Raw genomic sequence first — 25,324 nt, forward strand, 5'->3', positions numbered from 1 at the left:
GGCAACATTTGGAATGTAAATAAGTAAAATAATTAATTAAAAATAAAAAGTAGGCCTGCACCTGGAGCTGATCCTTTGACACAGATCTCTATATTCAGAACCCCTGGGGAGAGAGCTGGATTCTCAGAAGTGAGGACAATCCTGAGCACAGGTGAGACCACCACTTCTGCTCACATTTCCTGGTCCAAGAGGAATCTCCCTAGAACCCTTTGGACATGGGAACAGAGGAGCAGTATGGGACAGGTTCCTTCCAGTTTTCACCTATGCTCAGGAATAATTCTGTGACACAGCTCTCTGTACCCAGATGCCACCAAAAGAAAGCTGGTCTCCAGGACTCTGACAAACAGGCTTACCGGAGGGCCAAGCCACTGTCAGAGGCAGCAAGACCAGTTAACACCTGAGATAAGCAGAGCGCAAGAACCTAAGCAACAGAAACCAAGTGTACTTGGCATCATCAGAGTCCAGTTATCCAATGATAGGAAGCCCGAGATAGACCAACAAACTGGAAACGCAAGATTTTGATTTAAAATCACAATTCATGATAATGTTAGAGGACTTTAAGAAGTACATAAATAACTCCCTTAAAAAAATGCAGGACAGAGTTCCCTGCACCCAAATCCTGTGGGGAGGGGGCACAGCACCTAGGAGTGCAGACATTCCAAAGCTGCAGGACAGACTGCCACCTCTGCACACCTCAGCCCATATCCCTGGTCCAAGGGGAAACTGCACAGTGCCTCTGGACACAGGGATATAGGACCAGACAGCCGCTGGTACCCTAGGTTCTGGTCTGCGCCCAGGACAGAAATGATCTGGTCAAACATTTCTCTATACCCAAATCCCATGGGGGAAAGAATGGGAACCTCAGAAGTGTGGATTCTCCTGAGCAGTCAGAAGAGAATACCCTCTGCGCACAGTCCAGACCCAAGAGGGAATCACATAGTGCCAACCGTGCCAGCGGGGTGCAAGGACCTACAGAAGCAATCAGGGGCAGGACCCTTTGATTTCTGCCCATACCTAGAACTGGAAGACAGTCTTCAGGAGTGCTGACATATCTGAAATCAGAGCACCTGTTCTCAGGAAAGACTGAAAGAAAACAGGAAAACAGTTCTACAGGAGTGTTGACACAGAGGCCTACAGCAGGGTCAAATCACTCCCAGAAACAGCAAGACAAGCAAACACCAGAGACAACACAATGGCAAGAAGTTAATATAATTTCAATTAACCAAAATAAAGATAGGCACACAAACATAATTCCACCTCTAACAACAAAAATAACAGGGAGCCACAAGCATTGGTCCCTAATATCTGTCAATATCAATGGACTGGATTCCCAAAATAAAAAGAGGAACCAGGATTTTGTTACATACAAGAAACACACTAAGGTGACAAAGACAGACAGTACTTCAGAGTAAAAGGCTGGAAAACAATATACCAAGCAAATGGTCCCAAACAAGCTGGAGTAATGATTCTACTATTGAATAAAACTGGCTTTCAACCAAAAGTCGTCCAAAAAGATAAGGAACGACACTTCATATTCATCAACGGAAAAATGCACCAAGGTGAACTCTCATTCCTGAATATCTAGCCTCCAAATGCAAGGGCACCTACATTCATAAAATAAGCCTTACTGAAGCTCAAAGTACACATTGCACCTCACACAATAATAGTGAGAGACTTCAACACCCCACTCTCATCAAGGGACAGATCATGGAAACAGAAACTAAGCAGAGACACAGAGAAACTAACAGAAGTTATGAACCAAATGTATTTAACAGATATCTATAGAACATTTTATCCTAAAGCAAAAGAATATACCTTCTTCTAGCACCTCATGGTACCTTCTCCAAAAAAGCCCTTATAGTTGACACAAAACAGGCCTCAACAGATACAAGAAGAATGAAATAATCCCATGCGTCATTTCAGATCACCAAAGACTAAGACTTGTCTTCAGTAACAACAAAAATGACAGAAAGACCACAGACACATGGAAGCTGAACAGCACTCTACTCAGTGATAACTTGGTCAAAAAAGAAGTAGAGAAATTAAAGACGTTTTAGAATTTAATAAAAATGAAGGGACAGCATACCCAAATTGATGCGACATAATGAAAATAGTGGTATGAGGAGAACTCATAGTTCTGAGTGCCTCCAAATAGAAACTTGTCAGAGCATACATTACAAGCTTGACAGCACAGTTAAAAGCACTAGAAAAAAGAAGCAAATACACCCAAGAGGAGTAGACAGCAAGATAGATAAACCCTTAGCCAGACTAACGAGAGGACACACAGAGAGAGTATCCAAATTAACAAAGTCAGAAATGAAAAGGGAGACATAACAACAGAATCTGAGGAAATTCAAAGAATCATCAGATCCCACTACAAAAGTCTGTACTCAACAAATCTGAAGAAAACGGACAATTTTCTAGACAGATACCAGTTACCAAAGTTAAATCAGGATCAGATAAACCATCTAAACAGTCCTATAACTCCTAAGAAATAGAAGCAGTTATTAAAATCTCCCAACAAAAAAAAAGTTCAGAACCAGATGGGTTTAGTGCAGAATTCTATCAGACCTTCATAAAAGTCCTAATACCAATATTATCTAAACTATTCCACAAAATAGAAACAGAAGGAATACTACTTAATTCTTTCTATGAAGCCATAATTACGCTTAATAGAAAGATGCAAAAAGGAAAGAGAACTTCAGATCAATCTCCCTAATAAATGAATATTTATGCAAAAAAATTCAATAAAATTCTCACAAAACAAATCCAAGAACAGAAAAAAAATCATCATTCAACAAAACAAGTAGGCTTCATCCTAGTTTTGCAGGGGGTTTAAAACCATCAATTCAATACACTATGTAAAAAAACTAAAATAGAAAACCCACATGATCATATCATTATGAGAAAGCATTTGACAAAATTCAACAAGCCTTCATGTTAAAAGTCTTGGGAAGATCAGGAATTGAAGGCCCATCTGGAAACAGTAAAAGTAATATACAGCAAACCAGTAGCCAATATCAAACTGAATGGAGAGAAACTTGAAGCAATCCCATTAAAATCAGGAGCTAGACAAGGCTGCCATTCTCTCCCTACCTCTTCAATATAGTACTCGAAGTACTAGCCAGAGCAATCAGACAACAAAAGAAGGTAGGTCAAATGTATACTAATAGGAAAGGAAGAAGTCAAAATATCACTATTTGCAAAGGAATATGATAGTATACTTATGTGACACTAAAAGTTCCACCAGAGAACTACTAAGCCTGATAAACAGCTTCAGCAAAGTGGCTGTGTATAAAATTAACACAAACATATCAGTAGCCTTCCTCTACTCAAAGGTTAAACAGACTGAGAAAGAATTTAGGGAGATGACCTCTTCACTATAGTCATGAATATAATATAAAATACCTTGTTGTGACTCTAACCAAGCAAGTGAAAGATCTGGATGACCAGAACTTCAAGTCTATGAAGAAAGAAATTTTGGAAGATCTCAGAAGAAGGAAAGATCTCCCATGCTCATGGATTGGCAGGATAAATAGTGTAAAAGTGACCATCTTGCCAAAAGCAATCTACAGATTCAATTAAATTCCCATCAAAATTCCAAATCAATTCTTCATAGAGTTAGATAAAGTCATTTGGAATAACAAAATACCCAGGACAGTGAGCACTATTCTCAACAATAAAAGGACATCTTGGAGAATCACCATCCCTGACCTCAAGCAGTATTACAGAGCAATAGTCATAAAATCTGTATGGTATTGGTACAGAGACAGGCAGGTAAATCCATGGAATAGAATTGAAGACCCAGAAATTCACCCACACACCTATGGTCACTTTATCTCTGACAAAGGAGCTAAAACCATCCAGTGGAAAAAAGATAGCATTTTCAAAAAATGATGCTGGTTCAAGTGGAGATCAGCGCATAGAAGAATGCAAATCGATTCATTCTTATTGCCCTGTACAAAGCTCAAGTCCAAGTGGATCAAGGACCTCCACATAAAATCAGATACATTCAAATTAATAGGAGAAAAATTGGGGAAATGCATCAAACAGATGGGCACTGTAGGAAATTTTCTGACCAGAACATCAATGGCTTATATTCTAAGATCAAGAATAAACAAATTGAACTTCATAAAATTTAAAAGCTCCTGTAAGGCAAAGGACACTGTCATCAGGACAAAATGGCAGCCAAAAGATTGGGAATAGTTCTTTGCCAATCCTGTATCTGATAGAGGGCTAATATCCAATATATACAAATAACTCAAGTAGTTAGACTCCAGAGAATCAAATAACACTATAAAAATGGGATACAAAACTAAACAATGAATTCTCATCTGAGAAATATCGAATGGCTCAGAAGTGCCTAAAGAAATATTCAACACCCTTAGTCTTTAGGGAAATGCAAATCAAAACAACCCTGAGATTGCACCTCACACCAGTCAGAATGGCTAAGATCTAAAACTCAGGTGTCAACAGATGCTGGTAAGGATGTGGAGAAAGAGGAACACTCGTCCATTGTTGGTGGGATTGGACACTGTACAACCACTCTGGAAATCAGTCTGGAGGTCCCTCTGAAAATTGAACATATTAATACTACCTGAGGACCCAACTACACCTCTCCTGGTTGTATCCCCAAAAGATGCTCCAACATCTAACAAGGACACATGCTTTCCTATGTACATAGCAGCCTTACTTATACTAGCCCCAAAACTGGAAAGTACCCATATGTCCCTTATTAGAAGAATGGATACAGAAAATATGGTATATTTACACAATGGGGTATCACTCAGCTATGAAAATCAATGACTTCATTAAATTCATAGGCAAATGGCTGGAACTAGAAAATATCCTAAGTGAGTAACCCAATCTCTCTCTCTCTCTCTCTCTCTCTCTCTCTCTCTCTCTCACACACACACACACACACACACACACACACACACACACACACACACACACACAAAACGCATGCTATGCACTCACCGATAAGTGGTTATTAGCCCAAAAGCTCAAATTACTCAAGGTACAATCCACAGACCACATGAAACTCAAGAAGAAGGATGACCAAAGTATGGATGCTTCAGTCCTTCTTAAAATGGGGAATAAAATATTCACAGGAAGAGATATGGAGACAAATTTTGGATCAGAGACTGAAGGAATGACCATTCAGAACCTGTACCACCTGTGGATCCAGCTCATATTAATATATAAATTACATATAATTTTATGTAAAATGTGAACATATGTGCACTAGTCAAAGAATAAAAAATAACCTAAGGGCCTGCAAAATGCTTTTGTGTGTAAAGGTACTTGCCACCAATGCTAGTGACCTGACTTTGATCCCTGGGATCTGTATATGGAAGAGGACATGATACAAAAAGTTGTCCTCTCACCTCAACAGGTGCACTAATACATGTGTGTGTGCACACAGAAAAAGTTAAAAAATTAAATTTAAAAAATAAGAACCAATACATAAGTAAAAAATTGTTAAAGGATGCTGGTATACAAATAATGTGAAAGAAGGAGAGCAGAGTTTGTCCTTGCTGAGATTAGGACCTGTAACCTCTTAGGTTTTATATCTCCAAGCTGAGAATCATGTTACCTCCACTGTTCTCCACACAGTCACCCAATTACTAAACAATATTACTCAGACCCATAAATAAATACAGTCCCCAAGACACACAATTAAAATCCTGCACAAGTCACTGCTATTTCCATCACCCATACAGACAAATGTTTCCCTGGATTCCTCAAGGAGGGAAGGCCTTCTAGCCCAAGCATCTTATCTCATGCTGTAGAGAACAATAGCATCCAGGGTTAAGGCAGGCTTTGTACAGTGCTGGTACCTGCAGCATGGCTATTGTTCAGCTCTTCTGTTCAGATAATATTTGTTTTTCCCACTCAGTCAGAATGACGAAACCCGAGTCTGGAAAAATATATAGCAAGTGGTTCAGATAGGTTGTGCAGCACCAAAACTTTGTGGTAGTTGACTGAGAAATCTATTCCACAGGCCCAGGCATTTGAATACTTGGCCTCTGGTTGGTGACACTGTTTGGGGGAGGTTTAGGGTTTGTGGCCTTGCTGGAAGAAGTATGTTGCTAGGGGTGCACTTGGGGAGTCTGTAGTCTCACTCAGGCCTAGTTTACTCTCTGCTTTGGGCCAGCATTTGAGAAGTGATATCTCAGCTTCTCACTCCTGCCACACAGTTGCCACTTGCAACATGTCTCCCCATGATGATGGAGTCTTACCTTCTTGAATTTCAAGCCAAAATAAATGCTTTCTTCTGTGAAAAAATAAATAAAAGCAAAAAATCATTAAATAAAAGAAGAGAAAAGAAATTGGTATACTAGCAATGTATATGAAGAAACACTATTAAAATAAAACAAAGTGTCAGATATAATGGTACATGTATATAATTGCAGCACTTGGGAGGCAGATGCAGGTGGATCTCTGAGCAGTTTTGACCGGGGCTATATAGAGCCCTTTTGGATGAATTAATAAATTAATGAATAAATATCTCAGCAGGGGTCATCCATTAGGCCATAGTTTTCTGTGTTGTTCTTTATGCTGCACAGCCCTCTCACCTACTGTGGGAACACTAGGGTTCATTTTCAAGTCACTAAAGAAGGCAGGTTTAAGGGCTCCCGGATGTAGGATGTCTGACTGTCCTGAACCAATCAGGTTGTGCTTCTTTTGCTGGGAGCTTCTGTTCAGGGTCAGAGGTAGATGTCCAGCCACAAAGTGTTTTATTTATGCCAAACATTCTTGTTTTTGTTACATGACATGTTTAATTTCTCTAGGTATCTGCTTTCCAAACTCGTTCTATTTTCTTCATAATATTCTATGATATCAGCCTGTATCACAATATCCTTCTCCTCTCCATGTGTGTGTCTGTCTCTTATTAGTTTTCAATATGATCTCCTTGGGTTCTCCCAAAGTCATGTGGGCAGAGGTGCTAGGTGGCAAAGTGGCTCTTAGGAGAGACAGCAGCATGGACAAATAAGACCTGTGGAACCACAGCTCCTGCCAGCCCACAAACAATGAGTAGAACCATTTCTTATTCAGTGTTGCCAGTGCAAGTAGCAAGGCCTCTGGGGAAGATGAGACAGAAATTATACATAAAGAGAAAAGTTTTTTTTCCTTTTTGTGGGAAGAAGGAAAGGAGGCAGAAGCAGAGACAGGACATAAGAGCAAAACAAACTTGGTGTTGACCTTTCTTTCTCTGACTTCCATCCACTTGACACATGTACCTTATGGGTTTGGCATGGCTGCATAAGGGGAGGTGTGACACACTTACTGCCCTTGGAGCATCGCCAGGTCATTGATTTCCATGATCCCCATGTATGATGATGGTTGTTTTTGCCCTGAAGCTGGTCTGCTGTCTTTAGTATGCTACCTTCAGTCTTTCTTTGTGGGAAATATACTTCCTCCATTACTCAGAGCTAGTTGTGCCAATGAATGAAACATCTGTAAGTGAAACAGGTGCAGTTTTCAAGTATGAGGGATGGAACTGGTCATGAGGCTGTGGAGGATGAGGAACAGGCCTTCCATTTGGCCTTTAGGGCTATGGGAAAGCATCTAGACAACATAACCATAAAAGCCTACATGATCCTTTGTATAAATAGTTCACTGCCAGATAGGGCCTTGATTTTGGAATCATGAGGAGACACATGTACCCTCTGATCCACTGACTGCTGCCTTAACTAGCTAGTGTGAACTTGGGTATATCAAGGATAGAGAGTTAACGTGTTGTCATGAAGGAAAAGTATGGATAGAAAAATAGGAATTTATGTTTGATTTAGGAGCAAATATTATTAAAAGAGAGTGCATAAGGCTATGGAATTGCTAGGATGAGGAAAAGAAGATTAGAGAATTAAAAGATGATATAGAAGCACATAAAAAGTTAATGCTTTGCTCTAATGCTTGAAAAATGGGAGATGATAATGCCTGGAAAGATATTAGAGAGAGCTAATCACTTTACTTACATAAATTTTAAAACTTTGTGAGGAATCATTTTAATTTTAGTAGCCTGTCATCTTTCTGTTTTTACACGAGAATAGTTACTAAAGAATGCTCTCTGCTGTACCCGGAAATAGCAAGAGCTACCCATGAAGAACAGACTGTGTAAACCTGCATGGAAATGTGGTTTTGTTTTGTTTTTAGTTTGTGCTCTAAGGAAATGGGAATTGAAACTATTGATGTAGAATTCATAGAATTTATGAACATTTAAGTTTTTGAAAATAATTAATAATGATGTAAGTAAAAAATAAAAGAGTAGCTCAGGCTCTCTGGTCAGAAAGGAGAATAAGGATGAATGATGAGAATCTTTAGGGAACAGAGAGAGTACCTGAACTGACAGCTTGCATCTACTACTGACTGAGTCATTATTGAATCAGCGCTGCTCCCATTTCCCCCTTTCCCAGGACCCTCCTCATGCTGAGGCTGAGCCTTGGCATGTGCCAAGATTTAGGGAGCTCCCAAGTCTAGTTGGTACATTCTCAATGCCTTCATTGGAGTGCCATCTGTAGAGTGCCCAGTGCAGTGCTAGGCTACAGCATCTTTGTGGGGTTAAGCAAGCAGGAGAGAGAAACATTCACTTGAAGCCCCATTTACAAGTTCCCTTGAGAGATGTAGAGGAGAATAGTCTAAGAGTGTCACTGAGCTCCTTGAAAGAGAATACCATCTGTGTAGATACCATCTGTCTATACCTCTGGGACACAGTGAAGTGAAGGTTCATCTAGTGAATAATGTCTCAAGACTTGAGGGAAATGAGAAAGAGGTAATAGCATACTATTGGACAGAGACCCCATGGTAAAGATCTCACATCCTAGTGACTATCCTGAGATCCTAAGCATCATGTACATGAGAACCATGGGAGAAAGCAAAGGAGGTCTAACAGAAAAGGAAAAAGAGGATGTGTTGAGTGACTCAGAGTTGTTGGGGATGAGGTTACAAGGTCACTCTGATGTGTACACTGTGTTTTTCTTCTGTACCATAAATGGACCACAGAGGGTCTAGTATTGTAGTTAAGAAGCCAGTACTACATCAGATCTATTTGAATTTTTGTAAACTGGGCAGTGCTAAAAACTCTTCTCATAAGTAAATGCCCCATAGTATCTCAGTGCTTTTTGGTCTGTAGAAAAGGGCTTTCAGCTCATATGAGGGATATTTGATGGCCACAGTCTCTGTCTTTGTTACCTGAGGTGGGTAGAATGAAGGGCCTGATAGCTGACCTATGGGAAAGCCACCTTAGGAAACAGAATACAAATCAGGTGTGAGATCTCAATGTGTCTAACACCCCTGTGATATGCAAGTATGTTAGATAATGGAATAAATTTAATTGTTATATATTAATTATATACATAATGGATTTTGTTATGACATTTTAATTTATACATATAACACACTTTATCTTATTACCCTACTACTCTCATTATCCATTTCTTCTTAATAATAAAAATGGTATATCTATGTTGATGTTTTCTTGATTTCACAAGTGAACAAAAAGATGTGGTAATTGTCTTATTTCACTTAACATGGTAGGTATGATAATATAAGCCATAAGTAAAATGTATGTTTATTCTTTGCATTAGGGTTAGAGAAAAATTGTCACATGAGAAACATGAGTTTTTTTATCTTTATTAATTTGGGTATTTCTTATTTACATTTTGATTGTTATTCCCTTTCCCGGTTTCCAGGCCAACATCCCCCTAACCCCTCCCGCTCCCCTTCTACATGGGTGTTCCCCTCCCCATTCTCCCCCCATTACTACTCTCCCTCCAACAATCACGTTCACTGGGAGTTCAGTCTTGGCAGGACCAAGGGCTTCCCCTTCCACTGGTGCTCTTACTTGGCTATTCCTTGCTACCTATGCGGTTGGAGGCCAGGGTCAGTCCGTGTATAGTCTTTGGGTAGTGACTTAGTCCATGGAAGCTCTGGTTGGTTGGCATTGTTGTTCATATGGCATCTCAAGACCCTTCAAGCTCTTTAAGTCCTTTTTCTGATTCCTTCAAAGTGGGTCCCGTTCTCAGTTCAGTAGTTTGCTGCTGGCATTCCCCTATGTATTTGCTGTATTCTGGCTGTGTCTCTCGGGAGAGACCTTTTTCCCTTACTGCTTTTAATATTCTTTCTTTATTTTGTGTATTTGCTGTTTTGACTATTATGTGACAGGAGGAGTTTCTTTTCTGGTCCAATCTAACTGGAGTTCTGTAGTCTTCTTGTATGTTTGTGGGCATCTCTTTCTTTAGGTTAGGGAAGTTTTCTTCTATGATTTTGTTGAAAACATTTACTGGTCCTTTTTGTTGGGAGTCTTTACTCTCTTCTATACCTATTATTCTTAGGTTTTATCTTCTCGTTGTGTCCTGGATTTCCTGTATTTTTTGACCAGTAGCTTTTTCTGTTTTACCTTATCCTTGACAGTTTTCGATATTTTCTATGGAATCTTCTGCTCCTGAGATTCTCTCTTCTATCTCCTGCATTCTGTTGGTGATGCTTGTATCTACAGCTCCATGTCTCTTCCTTTGGTTTTCTATATCCAGGGTTGTCTCCCTTTGTGCTTTCTTTATTGCTTCTATTGCCATTTTTAATTCTTTCACCTGTTTTATTGTGATTTCCTTTAATTCTTTCAGGGACTTTTGCATTTCCTCTCTATAGGCTTCTGCTTCTTTATTTGTATTTTCCTGAATTTCTCTAAGGGAATTCTTTATGTCTTTCTTGAAGTCCTCCATCATCATGATCAAATATGATTTTAAATCTAGGTCTTGCTTTTCTGGTGTGTTTGGATATTCAGTGTTTGCTTTGGTTGGAGAGTTGGGCTCTCATGATGCCATGTATTCTTGGTTTCTGTTGCTTGGTTTCCTGCTCTTGCCTTTTGCTCTCACTTTGTCTTTGGTGTTACCTTGTTCTGCTATTTCTGACAGTTGTTAGAACGTCCTATAGGCCTGTGTGTCAGGATTGCTGTAGACCTGTTTTCCTGTTCTCTTTCAGCCAGTTATGGGAACAGAGTGTTCTTCTTTCAGGCGTGTAGCCGTTCCTGTCTACTAGTCTTCAGGTGTTCCTATGGGCGTGTGTCCTGAATCCACCAGGCAGGTCACTTGGAGCAGAAAAGGTGGTCTTACCTGTGGCCTCAGGCCTCGTGTCACTTCTCAGATCTGTGTTTCAACTCTCTGTGAGGGGCAATAATATTTTAATGTAAATAAGAAATACCCAATTTAATAAATGTGGTGGAATAAAAAAAGAAAATCAGAATTGAAAAGGGAGATATAGAAACAGAATCTGAGGAAATTAAAAAAAATCATCTGATCCTACTACAAAAGCCTATATTCAACAAAACTTGAAAACCTGTATGAAATGGACATTTTCTAGACAGATACAAGGTACCAAATTTAAATCAGGATCAGATAAACCATCTAAACAGTCTCATAACTAGGAAAGAAATAGAATCAGATATTAAAAGTCTCCCAACCAAAAACAAAGTCCAGGACCAGATGAGTTTCATGCATAATTCTATCAGACCTTCATAGAAGACATCATACCAATAATATCCAAACTATTACTCAAAACAGAAACAGAAGGAACAGTACCCAATTCCTTCTATAAAACCACAATTATGCTTATAATACCTCAACCACACAAAGACACAACAAAGAAAGAGAACTTCAGACCAATCTCCCTTATGAATATCAACACAAAAGTACTCAATAAAATTCTCACATTCCCAATCCAAGAACACACCAAGGCAATCATCCATCATGATTAAGTAGGCTTCATCCCAGGGGTGTAAGGATGGTTCAGTATATGGAACCATGAAAGCAACCCACTGTATAAACAACCTCAAAGAAGAAAACCACATGACCATTTCATTAGATGCTCAGAATGCATTTGACAATATTCAACACCCCTTCATGATAAAAGTCTTAGAATCATCAGGAATTGAAGGCCAATACCTAAACATAGTAAAATCAATATACTACAAATGAGTAGGCAACATTGAACTAAGTGGAGAGAAACTTGAAGCAATCCCACTCAAATCTGGGTCTAGACAAGGCTGCCCACTCTCTGCCTACTTACTCAATATATTATTCAAATCCTAGCCAGAGAAAGCAGACAACAAAAGAAATTCAAAGGGATACAAATTGGAAGGGAAAAAGTCAAAATTTCACTATTTGCAGATGAGAAGATAGTATACTTATGTGACCCCAAAAGTTCCACCAGAGAACTACTAAACCGGATAAACACCTTCAGAAAAGTGTCAGGGTATAAAATTGACTCAAACAAATCAGTAGCCTTCCTCTCCTCAAAGGATAACAGGCTGAGAAAGAAATAGAGAACTGGCACCCTTCACAATAGCCCCAAATAACATAAAATATCTCGGTGTGACTAACCAAGCAAGTAAAAGATCTGTTTGACAAGATCTTCAAGTCTCTGAAGAAAGAAATTGAAGAAGATTTCAGAAGATTGAGAGATCTCCCATGCTCCACAATTGGCAAAATTAATATAGTAAAGATGACCATTTTGCCAAAAGCAATCTACAGATTCAATGCAATTCCCATCAAAATTCTAACTCAATCCTCCATAGGGTTAGAAAGAGCCATTTGCAAATTCATTTGGAATAACAAAAATAAAGGATAGCAAAAACTGTCCTCAATAATTAAAGAACTTCTGGAGCAATCACCACCCCTGACCTAAAGCAGTATTACAGAGCAATAGTAATAAAAATTGTATGGTATTGGTACAGAGTCAGGCAGGTAGATCAGTGGGACATAATTGAAGACCTAGAACTGAACCCATACATCTATGGTCACTTGTTCACAAAGGAGCTAAAATGTTCCAGGGGGAAAATATATCATTTTCAACAAATCATACTGGTTCTATTGGAGGTCAGCATGTGGAAGAATGAAAATCGATCCATTCTTATCACCTTCTACAAAGTTTTAGTCCAAGTGGATCTAGGACTTCCACATAAAACCAGATACATTCCAACCAGTAGAAGAAAAAGTGGGGAAGAACCTTGAATACATGGGCACCAGAGAAAATTTCCTGAACAAAACACCAATGGCTTATGCTGTATGTTCAAGAACTGACAAATGGGAACTTATAAAACTACCAAGGTTATGTAAGGCAAAGTATGCTGTCATTAGGACAAAATGACAACCAACAGATAGAAAAGATCTTTACCAATGTAAATTGAATGGGTGATTTTCTAGACAGATGACATGTACCAAAGGTAAAAAAAGCAGGTAAACGATCTAAACAGGTTCATATCCCATTTGGAAATGGAGGAAGTCATTAAAAGACCTCCCATCCAAAACAAAATAAAACAAAAACAAACAAACAAACAACCCCCCCAAATAACACAAAATAAACTTGAGGGAGTCTGTGAGGTGGATCAAGAACATGCTTGTTCAGCTTTATTTCTCAGAACAGCTGATGTTTTGCCTTTCTAAGCTCATGTCTGTGCTGACTTTTGTGCAGGTTTCAGACACTCCTTTTAGAAGGCCTATGGGACCTTGTTTCCAGACAGACATAAGAACTGGTAAGGTCAACTGAACTCAGATTTAAAAAATTTCAGAGAATTGAGATGGGCAGGAATGGAGCTGCTCCCTATCCATTTCTGTACCTGCTCTGAAACAGGTATTCATGATGCCCCACTGAGAGGACCAATAAAAGTAAGTCTCAAGCATTTGGAGTTCTCCATGCTAATGAGGTATCTAGCCACGGACTTTTCAGCTAATGACCTCTCCTCCCTGGCCATTTCTTGCCACAAATGGTATTTAATTCCTGGTTTATCCTGAGTAAAGTGTATGAATTCACATCTGCCATCAAATAAAGCAGTAACAACAAGCAAGAATCTTCTCTTCATCAAGGATCACTGCAGGGAATGCCTTCATTTAAATCTCCCAGAGAAGTCTTCTCCCCCAACACCTCCATACTCTCGGCATTCACTCAGACTCTAACCGAGTTGAGCCCCTGTCTTGAACTTTGCCTTTCCCTTCTGCCTGGTAGTGGATGCCCCGAGGGGAACTGTTTGGGAGGATTTAGTAGGTTCATTGGATAAGGCCTGTTACTGGGGTTGGAATTTGGGGTTTCAAATGCCGATGTCAAACTCTGTGTCTTTCTCTAGGTCAGATGTGAGCTCTCAGCCACTTCTCTAGCACCATACCTATGTGCTGCCACACTCCCTGCCATAATGATGTCGAACTACCACTCTGAACCTTTAAGCAAGTCCCCAGTTAAATGATTCTTTTTCTTTTTTATTCTTTTCTTTTTTATTTTTTTTCGGAGCTGGGGACCGAACCCAGGGACTTGCGCTTGCTAGGCAAGCGCTCTACCACTGAGCTAAATCCCCAACCCTTTTTCTTTTTTTTAAATCTTTATTAACTTGAGTATTTCTTATTTACATTTGGATTATTATTCCCCTTCCTGGGTTCCGGGCCAACATCCACCTAACCCCTCCCCCTCCCCATCTACATGGGTGTTCCCCTCCCCATCCTCCCCCCATTACCACCCTCCCCCCAATAATCACCTTAAATGTGGGGTTCAGTCTTGGTAGGACCAAGGGCTTCCTCTTCCACTGGTGCTCTTACTAGGCTATTCATTGCTACCTATGAGGTTGGAGGCCAAGGTCAGTCCATGTATAGTCTTTGGGTAGTGGCTTAGTCCCTGGAAGCTCTAGTTAGTTGGCATTGTTGTTCATATGAGGTCTCCAGCCCCTTCAAGTTCTTCCAGACCTTTCTCTGATTCCTTCAATGGAGGTCCCGATCTCAGTTCAGTGCATTGCTGCTGGCACTTGCCTATGTGTTTGCTGTATTCTGGGTGTGTCTCTCAGGAGAGATCTACATCCAGATCCTGTCAGCCTGCACTTCTTTGCTTCATCCATCTTATCTAATTGGGTGGCTGTATATGTATGGACAACATGTGGGGCAGGCTCTGAATGGGTGTTCCTTCTGCCTCTGATCTAAACTTTGCCTCCCTATTCCCTGCCAAGGGTTTTCTTGTTCCCCTTTTAAAGAAGGAGTGAAGCATTCGCATTTTGGTCATCCTTCTTGAGTTTCATTTGTTCTGTACATCTAGGATAATTCAAGCATTTGGGCTAATAGCAACTAATCAAAGAGTGCATACCATGTGTGTTTTTCTGTGATTGGCTTACCTCACTTAGGATGATATTTTCCAGTTCCATCCATTTGCCTGTGAATTTCATAAAGTCATTGCTTTTGATAGCTGAATAATGTTCCATTGTGTAGATGTACCACAATTTCTGTATCCATTACTGTTGAAGGGCATCTGGGTTCTATCCAGCTTCTGGCTATTATAAATTAGGCAGCTAAGAACATAGTGGAGTACGTGTCTTTTTTATATGTTGGGGCATCTTTTGGGGATATGCCCAAGAGAGGTATAGCTGGGTCCTCACATTGATCAATGTCCAATTTTCTGAGGAATCTCCAGACTGATTTCCAGAATGGTTGTACCAGTCTGCAATCCCACCAACAATGGGGTAGTGTTCCTCTTACTTCTCATCCTCTCCAGCACCTGCTGTCACCTGAGTTTTTGATCTTAGCCACTCTCACTGTTGTGAAGTGGAATCTCAGGGTTGTTTTGATTTGCATTTCCCTTATGACTAAAGATGTTGAACATTTCTTTAGGTGTTTTTGAGCCATATGGCATTCCTCAGCTGTGAATTCTTTGTTTAGCTCTGAACCCCATTTTAATAGGGTTATTTGTCTCCCTGTGGTCTAACTTCTTGAGTTCTTTGTATATTTTGGATATAAGTCCTCTGTCTGTTGTAGGATTGGTAAAGGTCTTTCTCCAATCTGTTGGTTACAATTTTGTTCTGACAACAGTGTCCTTTGCCTTACAGAAGCTTTGCAGTTTTATGAGATCCCATTTGTCGATTCTTGATCTTAGAGCATAAGCCATTGGTATTTTGTTCAGGAAATTGTCTCCAGTGCCCATGTGTTCGAGAAGCTTCTCCACTCTTTCTTCTATTAGTTTGAATATATGTAGTTTGGTGTGGAGGTCCTTAATCCACTTAGACTTAAGCTTTGTACAGGGTGATAAGCATGGATCGATCTGCATTCTTCTACATGCTGAAGTCCAGTTGATCAATCACCATTTGCTGAACATGCAATTTTTTCCACTGGACGGTTTTGGCTCCTTTGTCAAAAATCAAGTGACCACAGGTGTATGGGTTCCGTTCTGGGTTTTCAATTCTATTTTATTGGTCTATCTGTCTGTCTCTGTACCAATACCATGCAGTTTTTATCACTATTGCTCTGTAATACTGCTTGAGTTCAGGGATAGTGGGTCCCCCAGAAGTCGTTATATTGTTGAGGATAGTTTTAGCTATCCTGGGTTTTTTGTTATTCCAGATGAAATTGCAAATTGTTCTGTCTAGCTCTTTGAAGAAGTGGATTGGTATTTTGATGGGGATTGCATTGAATCTGTAGGTCGCTTTTGGTAAAATGGCCATTTTTTACTATATTAATCCTGCCAATCCATGAGCATGGGAGATCTTTCCATCTTCTGAGGTCTTCAATTTCTTTCTTCAGAGGCTTGAAGTTCTTATTGTACAGATCTTTCACTTACTTGGTTTAAGTCACACCGAGGTACTTTATATAATTTGGGACTATTATGAAGGGTGTCGTTTCCCTAATTTCTTTCTCGGCTTGTTTCTCTTTTGTGTAGAGGAAGGCTACTGATTTATTTGAGTTAATCTTATACCCAGTCACTCTGCTGAAGTTTTTCATCAGCTTTAGTAGTTCTCTGGTGGAAATTTTGAGATCACTTAAATATACTATCATATCATCTGCAAATAGTCATATTTTGACTTCTTCTTTTCCAACCTGTATCCCCTTGATCTCCTTTTGTTGTCTGATTGCTCTGGCTAGAACTTCAAGAACTATATTGAATAAGTAGGGAGAGAGTGGGCAGCCTTGTCTAGTCCCTGATTTTAGTGGGATTGCTTCAAGTTTCTCTCCTTTTAGTTTAATGTTAGCAACTGGTTTGCTGTATATGGCTTTTACTATGTTTAGGTATGGGCCTTGAGTTCCTATTCTTTCCAGGACTTTTATCATGAAGGGGTGTTGAATTTTGTCAAATGCTTTCTCAGCATCTAATGAAGTGATCATGTGGTTTTTATTTTTCAGTTTGTTTATATAATGGATTACGTTGATGATTTTACATATATCAAACCATCCCTGCATGCCTGGGATGAAGCCTACTTGATCATGGTGGATGAATGTTTTGATGTACTCTTGGATTCGGTTTGCCAGAATTTTATTGAGTACTTTTGCGTCGATATTCATGAGGGAAATTGGTCTGAAGTTCTCTTTCTTTGTTGGGTCTTTGTGTGGTTTAGGTATAAGAGTAATTATGGCTTCATAGAAGGAATTCAGTAGTGCTCTATCTGTTCCAATTTTGTGGAATAGTTTGGAAAGTATTAGTTTGAGGTCTTCTATGAAGGTCTGATAGAATTCTGCACTAAACCCTTCTGGACCTGGGCTCTTTTTGGTTGGGGACCTTTAATGACTGCTCTATTTCATTAGGAGTTATGGGGTTGTTTAACTGGTTGATCTCTTCCTGATTTAACTTCGGTACCTGATATCTGTCTAGAAAATTGTCCATTTCCTGCAGATTTTCAAGTTTTGTTGAATATAGGCTTTTGTAGGAAGATCAGATGATTTTTTGAATTTCCTCTGATTCTGTAGACATGTCTCCCTTTTCCTTTCTGATTTTGTTAATTTGGACACACTGTCTGTGTCCTCTCCTTAGTCTGGCTAAGGGTTTATCTATCCTGTTGATTTTCTCAAAGAACCAACTTTTGGTTCTGTTGATTCTTTCTGTGGTCTTTTTTGTTTCTACTTGGTTGATTTCAGCTCTGAGTTTGATCATTTCCTGCCTTCTTCTCCTCCTGGGTGTATTTGCTTCTTTTTGTTCTAGAGCTTTTAGGTGTGCTGTCAAGGTGCTGACATATGCTCTCTCCTGTTTCTTTTTGCAGGCACTCAGAGCTATGAGTTTTCCTCTTAGCACAGCTTTCATTGTGTCCCATAAGTTTGGTTATGTTGTACCTTCATTTACATTAAATTCTAAGAAGTCTTTAATTTCTCTCTTTATTTCTCCCTTGAGCAGGTTATCATTGAGTAGAGCATTGTTCAACTTCTATGTATATGTGGGTGTTCTTCCCTTATTGTTATTGAAGACCAGCTTTAGGTCGTGGTGGTCTAATAGCACGCATGATATTATTTCTATCTGACTGTACCTGTTGAGGCCTGTTTTTTGACCAATTATATGGTCAATTGTGGAGAAAGTACCATGAGGAGCTGAGAAGAATATATATCCTTTTGCTTTAGGATAGAATGTTCTATAAATATCTGTTAAGTCCATTTGGCTCATGACTTCTCTTAGTCTGTCTATGTCTCTGTTTAATTTCTGTTTCCATGACCTGTCCATTGATGAGAGTGGGGTGTTGAAATCACCTACCATTATTGTGTGAGGTGTAATGTGTGTTTTGAGTTTTAGTAAGGTTTCTTTTACGTATGTAGGTGCCCTTATATTTGGGGCATAGATATTTAGGATTGAGAGTTCATCTTGGTGGATTTTTCCTTTGATGAATATGAAGTGTCCTTCCTTATCTTTTTTGATGACTTTTAGTTTTAAATTGATTTAATTTGATATTAGAATGGCTACTACAGCTTGCTTTTTCAGACCATTTGCTTGGAAAGTTGTTTTCCAGCCTTTCACTCTGAGGTAGTGTCTGTCTTTGTCCCTGAGGTGTGTTTCCTGTAGGCAGCAGAATGGAGGGTCCTCATTGAGTATCCAGTTTGTTAATCTATGTCTTTTTATTGGGGAGTTGAGACCATTGATGTTCAGCGATATTAAGGAATAGTGATTATTGCTTCCTGTTATATTCATAATGGATGTGAGGTTATGTTTGTGTGCTTTTCTTCCCCTTGTTTCATTGCCAAGACTATTAGTTTCTTCCTTTTTCTAGGGTGTAGCTTGCTTTACCATTTATTATCCTTTGTAGTGCTGGATTTGTAGAAAGATATTGTGTAAATTTGGTTTTGTCATGGGTTATCTTGGTTTCTCCATCTATGTCAATTAAGCGTTTTGCAGGATACAGTAACCTGGGCTGGCGTTTGTGTTCTCTTAGGGTCTGTATGACATCTGTCCAGGATCTTTCATAGTCTCCGGTGAAAAGTCTGGTGTGATTCTGATAGGTCTGCCTTTATATGTTACTTGACCTTTTTCCCTTACTGCTTTTAATATTCTTTTTTTATTTTGTAAATTTGGTGTTTTGACTATTATGTGGCGGGAGGTGTTTCTTTTCTGGTCCAATCTATTTGGAGTTCTGTAGGCTTCTTGTATGCCTATGGGTATCTCTTTTTTTAGGTTAGGGAAGTTTTATTCTATGATTTTGTTGAAGATATTTACTGGTCCTTTGAGCTGGGAGTCTTCACTCTCTTCTATACCTATTATCCTTAGGTTTGATCTTCTCATTGAGTCCTGGATTTCCTGTATGTTTTGGACCAGTAGCTTTTTCCGCTTTACATTATCTTTGACAGTTGTGTCGATGATTTTTATGGAATCTTCTGCTCCTGAGATTCTCTCTTCTATCCCTTTTATTCTGTTGGTGATGCTTGTATCTACGGTTCCTTGTCTTTGCCTTTGGTTTTCTATATCCAGGATTGTTTCCCTGTGTTCTTTCTTGATTGCTTCTATTTCCATTTTTAATTCCTTCAACTGGTTGATTGTGTTTTCTTGGAATTCTTTCAGGGACTTTTGTGATTCCTGTCTATAGACTTGTACTTGTTTATTTGTGTTTTCCTGCGTTTCTCTAAGGGAGTTCTTTATGTCTTTCTTGAAGTTCTCCAGCATCATGATCAAATATGATTTTGAATCTAGATCTTGTTTTTCTGGTGTGTTTGGATGCTCACTGTTTGCTTTGGTGGGAAAATGGGCTCCGATGATGCCATGTAGTCTTGGTTTCTGTTGCTTGGGTTCCTGCACTTGCCTCCCGCCATCAGATTATCTCTGGTGTTACTTTGTTCTGCTATTTCTGACAGTGGCTAGACTGTGTTATAAGCCTGTGTGTCAGGAGTGCTGTAGACCTGTTTTCTTTCAGCCAGTTATGGGAACGGAGTGTTCTGCTTCCGGGCGTGTAGTTTTTCCTGTCTACAGGTCTTCAACTTTTCCTGTGGGCCTGTGTCCTGAGTTCATGAGTCAGGTCACATGGAGCAGAAAAGTTGGTCTTAACTGTGGTCCTGAGGCTCAAGTTTGCTTGTGGGGTGTTGCTTATGAGCTGTCCTCGAGGGCAGCAACCAGGAGGACCTGCGCCGCCCTTTCCAGGAGCCCCCATGCAGCAGGGTCCCAGATGGCCTTTGGTGTTTTCCTCTGGAGTCAGAAATGTGGGCAGAGAGTAATCTCTTCTGGCTTCCCAGTCGTGTCTGCCTCTCTGAAAGTTTAGCTCTCCCTCCCACGGGATTTGGGTGCAGAGAACTGTTCATCTGGTTGGTTCTTTCTGGTTCTGGCGGTGTCTCGGGCTCAGGGGACCTGCTGCTCCAGTGCCCTTATCTACAGGGTCCCAGAGGCTGTATACAGTTTCCTCTTGGGCCAGGGATGTGGGCTTAGGTGGGCAGTGTTGGTGGTCTCTTCCGCTCTGCAGTTTCAGGAGTGCCCACCTGTCCAGGCGGTGAGCTCTCTCTCCCACAGGGTTTGGGAGCAGTGACCTGCGGGCGGAGATCCTGAGGTGGGAATCACGCTAAAAACTGGAAGTGTCTGGTCCTAGAGGAATTTTGCCTCTGTGTGTCCTGAGACCACCAGTCAGGTAACTTGGAGCAGAAAAGTTGGTCTTACCTGTGGTCCAGAGGCTCAAGTTTGCTCATGGGGTGTTGTTTATGATGTGTCCTTGAGGGCAGTAACCAGGAGGACCTGCGCTGCCCTTTCCGGGAGCCCCCATGCAGCAGGGTCCCAGATGGCCTTTGGTGTTTTCCTCTGGAGTCAGAAATGTGGGCAGAGTGTAGTCTTTTCTGACTTCCCAGGTGTGTCTGCTTCTCTGAAGGTTTAACTCTCCCTCCCACAGGATTTGGGTGCAGAGAACTGTTTATCTGGTCGGTCCCTTCAGGTTCAGGTGATGTCTTGGGCGCAGGGGACCTGCTGCTCCAGTGCCCTTATCTACGGGGTCCCAGAAGCCGTATGCTTCAGTATTTTCATAGCAGCCTTATTTATAATAGCCAGAAGCTGTAAAGAACCCAGATTCCCTTCAAAAGAGGAATGGATACAGAAAAGTGGTACATCTATACAATGGAATATTACTCAGCTATCAAAAACAATGTCTTTATGAAATTCATTAGCAAATGGATGGAAGTGGAAAATATCATCCTGAATGAGGTAACCCAATCACAGTAAAACACACATGGTATGCACTCATTGATGAATGGCTATTAGCCCAAATGCTCGAATTACCCTAGATGCACAGAACACATGGAATTCAAGAAGGATGACCAAAATGTAAATGCTCCACTCCTTCTTTAAAAGGGGAACAAGAATATCCTTGGCATGTAATAGGGAGGCAAAGTTTAGAACAGAGGCAGAAGGAACACCCATTCAGAGCCTGCCCCACATGTGGCCCATACATATACAGCCACCAAAGTAGATAAGATGGATGAAGCAAAGAAGTGCAGGCTGACAGGAACTGGATGTATATCTCTCCTGAAAGCACAGTCAGAATACCGCAAATACATAGGCGAATGCCAGCAGTAATCCTTTGTAGTAAGACGGGACCCCCGTTGAAGTAATCAGAGAAATGCATGGAAGTGCTTGAAGGGGCTGGAGACAATATATCATCAACAATGCCTTCCAACCAGAGCCCCCAGGGACTAAGCCACTACCAAAAGACTATACATCGATTGATCCTGGGTTTCAACCTCATAGGTAGCAATGAATAGCCTAGTAAGAGCACCAGTAGAAGGGGAAGCCCTTGGTCCTGTCAAGCATGAACCCCCAGTGAAGGTGATTGTTGTGGGGAGGGTGATAATGGACAGAGGATGGAGAAGGGACTCCCATATAGAAGGGAAGGTGGAGGGGTTAGGGGGATGTTGGTCCGGAAACCAGGAAGGCTAATAACAACAGAAATGTAAATATGAAATACTCAAGTTAATAAAGATAAAAAAAAAGAAAAAAGAAAACATAGACACAACTGTCAAAGATAATGTAAAATAAAAATGCTCCTAACCCAAAACATACAGGAAATCCATGACACAATGAGAAGATCAAACCTAAGGATAATAGGTATAGAAGAATGTGAAGACTCTCAAGTTAAAGGGCCAGTAAATATATTCAACAAAATTATAGAAGAAAACTTCACAACCTAAAGAACGAGATCCTCATAAACATACAAGGAGCCCACAGAACTCCAAGTATGTTGGACCAGAAGAGAAATTCCTCCTGTCACATTATAGTCAAAACTACAAATGCACAAAATGAAGAACGATTATTAAAAGCAGCAATGGGAAAAGGTCAAATGATATATAAAGGCAGACTTATAAGAATTTCACCAGTCTTCTCACCAGAGGCTATGAAAGCCAGAAGATTGTAGACAGATGTCACATGGACCCTAAGAGAACACAAGTGCCAGTCCAAGTTACTGTATCCAGCAAAATTCTCAATTAACATAGATGGAGAAACCAAGACATTCCACGACAAAACCACATTTATACAGTATCTTTCTGCAAACCCAGTCCTTCAAAGGATAATAGACGGAAAACTCCAACACAAGGAGTGAATCTACACCATACAGAAAGCAAGAATTTAATTTCCTTGCAATCAAAGCAAAAGAGAGACACTCAAACATAATTCCACCTCTTACAAAGGAAATAACAGGAATCAACAATCACTATTGCTTAATATCTCCCAACATCAAAGGACTCAATTCCCCAGTCAAAGGACATAGACTAAGAGACTGGATACATAAAGAGGACCCAACATTTTGCTGCATGCGGAAAACACACCTCAGAGACAGACATACACTACCTCAGGGTAAATGGCTGGAAAACAAGCAAATGGCCAGAAGAAACAAGTTGGAGTTGCCATTCTAATATCAAATAAAATTAACTTTCAACCGAAAGTTATCTAAAAAGATAAGGAAGGACACTTCATATATATTAAACGAAAAATCCACCAAGATGAACTCTCAATCCTAAAAATCTATGCTCCAAATACAAGGGCACCTACATACATAAAAGAAACCTTACTAAAGCTCAAAGCACCTTGCACAATAATAGGAAGAGATTTCAACACTCCATTCTCAGCAATGGACAGATCATAGAAACAGAAGTTAAACAGAGACATAAAGAGACTAACAGAAGTTATGAATCAAATGGGTTTAACTGATATTCATAGAACATTCCATCCTATAACAAAAGGATATACCTTCTTCTCACCACCTCATGGTATCTTTTCCAAAATTGCCCATATAATCAGTCACAAAAAAGGTGTCAACTGATACAGTAAGAAAAAAATAACTTCATGCATCCTGTCAGATCACCTCACTGTAAGACTGTTCTTCAAAAACAACAATAATGACAGAAAGCCCCCATATACATGGAAGTTGAACAATGCTCTACTCAATGACAACTTGGTCCAGGAAGAAGTACGGAAAGAAATAAAAGACTTCTTAGAATTTAATGAAAATGAAGATACAACATTCCCAAACTTATGGGACACAATGAAAGTGGTACTAAGAAGAAAGCTCATAGTTCTGAGTGCCTGCAAAAAGAAACAGGAGAGAGCATATGTCAGCACCTTGAGAGCACACCTTAAAGCTCTAGAACAAAAAGAATTAAATGAAACCAAGAGGAATAGTATGTAGGAAATAATCAAACGAATGGCTGAAATCAACCAAGTAGAAATGAAAAGGACTACACAAAGAATCATCAAAACGACAAGCTGGTTCTTTGAGAAAATCAAGAAGATAGGTAAACCCTTAGCCACACTAACCAGAGGTCACAGAGTGTGTATCCAAATTAAGAAAATCAAAAATGAAAAGGGAGACATAACAATGGAATCTGAAGAAATTAAAAAATCATCATATCCTACTGCAAAAGCCTATATTCAACAAAACTGGAAAATCTGGAGGAAATGTTCAAATTTCTCGACAGATACCAGGTACCAAAGTTAAATAAAAAACAAATTAAACCATCTAAACAACCTCATAACTCCTAAGGAAATAGAAGCAGTTATTAAAAGTCTCCCAACCAGAAAGATTCCAGGACCAGATGGGTTTAGTTCAGAATTCTATCAGACCTTCATAGAACATGTCATACCAATTCTATCCAAACTATTCCACAAAACAGAAACAGACAGAGCACTACCAAATTTCTTCTATGAAGCCACAATTACTCTTATACCAAAACCACACAAAGACCCAACAAAGAAAGAGAACTTCAGACCAATTTCCTTTATGAATATTGACACAAAAATACTCAATAAAATTCTTGCAAATCGAATCCAAGAGCACATCAAAATGATCATCCATCATTATCGAGTGTGCTTCATCTCAGGGATGCAAGGATGGTTTAATATATTAAAATCCATCAATATAATCCACTAAATAAACAGACTCAAAGATAAGAACCACATGAACGTTTCATTAGATGCTGAGAAAGCATTTGACAAAATTCAACATGCTTTCATGGTAAAAGTCCTGGAAAAATCAAGAATTTTAGGCCCATATCTAAACATAGTAAAAGCAATATGCAGCAAACAAGTAGCTAACATCAAACTAAATGGAGGAAACTTGAAGCAATCCCACTAAAATCAGGGACTAGACAAGGGTGCCCACTCTCTCCCTACTTATTCAATATAAGTACCTGAAGTCCTAGCCAGAGCAGACAGTGAAAGCAGGTCAAAGGGATACAAATTGGAAGGGAATAAATCAAAATATCACTATTTGCAGATGATATGATGGTGTACTTAATTGACCCCCAAATTTCCACAGAGAACTACTTAACCTGATAAACAACCCTGAGATTCCACCTCACAGCAGTCAGAATGGCTAAGATAAAAAAATTCAGGTTACAGCAGATGCTGGTTAGGATGTGGAGAAAGTGGAACACTCCTCCATTGTTGGTGAGACTGCAAACTGGTACAACCACTCTGGAAATCAGTCTGGAGGTTCCTCAGAAAATTGGACATTCCACTACCTGAGGACCCAGCTGTTCCTCTCTTGGGCATATACCCAAAAGATGCTCCAACATATAACAAAAACACATGCTCCACTATGTTCATAACAGCCTTATTTATAATAGCCAGAAGCTGGAAAGAACCCAGA

The 25,324-nt window shown here is 39.8% G+C and overlaps 1 long non-coding RNA gene across 1 annotated transcript in view; it reads left to right on the plus strand.

Moving 5' to 3' along the window:
• Nucleotides 1–25,324, plus strand: part of LOC134482886 (uncharacterized) — a 42,840-nt gene continuing 17,516 nt past the window's right edge. Inside the window, exon 1 of the long non-coding RNA XR_010059569.1 lies at nt 1–25,324. This exon is cut by the window's right edge and continues 6,025 nt beyond it. This is a non-coding gene — a long non-coding RNA (uncharacterized LOC134482886).

Source organism: Rattus norvegicus, chromosome 1, assembly GCF_036323735.1.
Source record: "Rattus norvegicus strain BN/NHsdMcwi chromosome 1, GRCr8, whole genome shotgun sequence".
Classification (NCBI taxonomy): domain Eukaryota; kingdom Metazoa; phylum Chordata; class Mammalia; order Rodentia; family Muridae; genus Rattus; species Rattus norvegicus.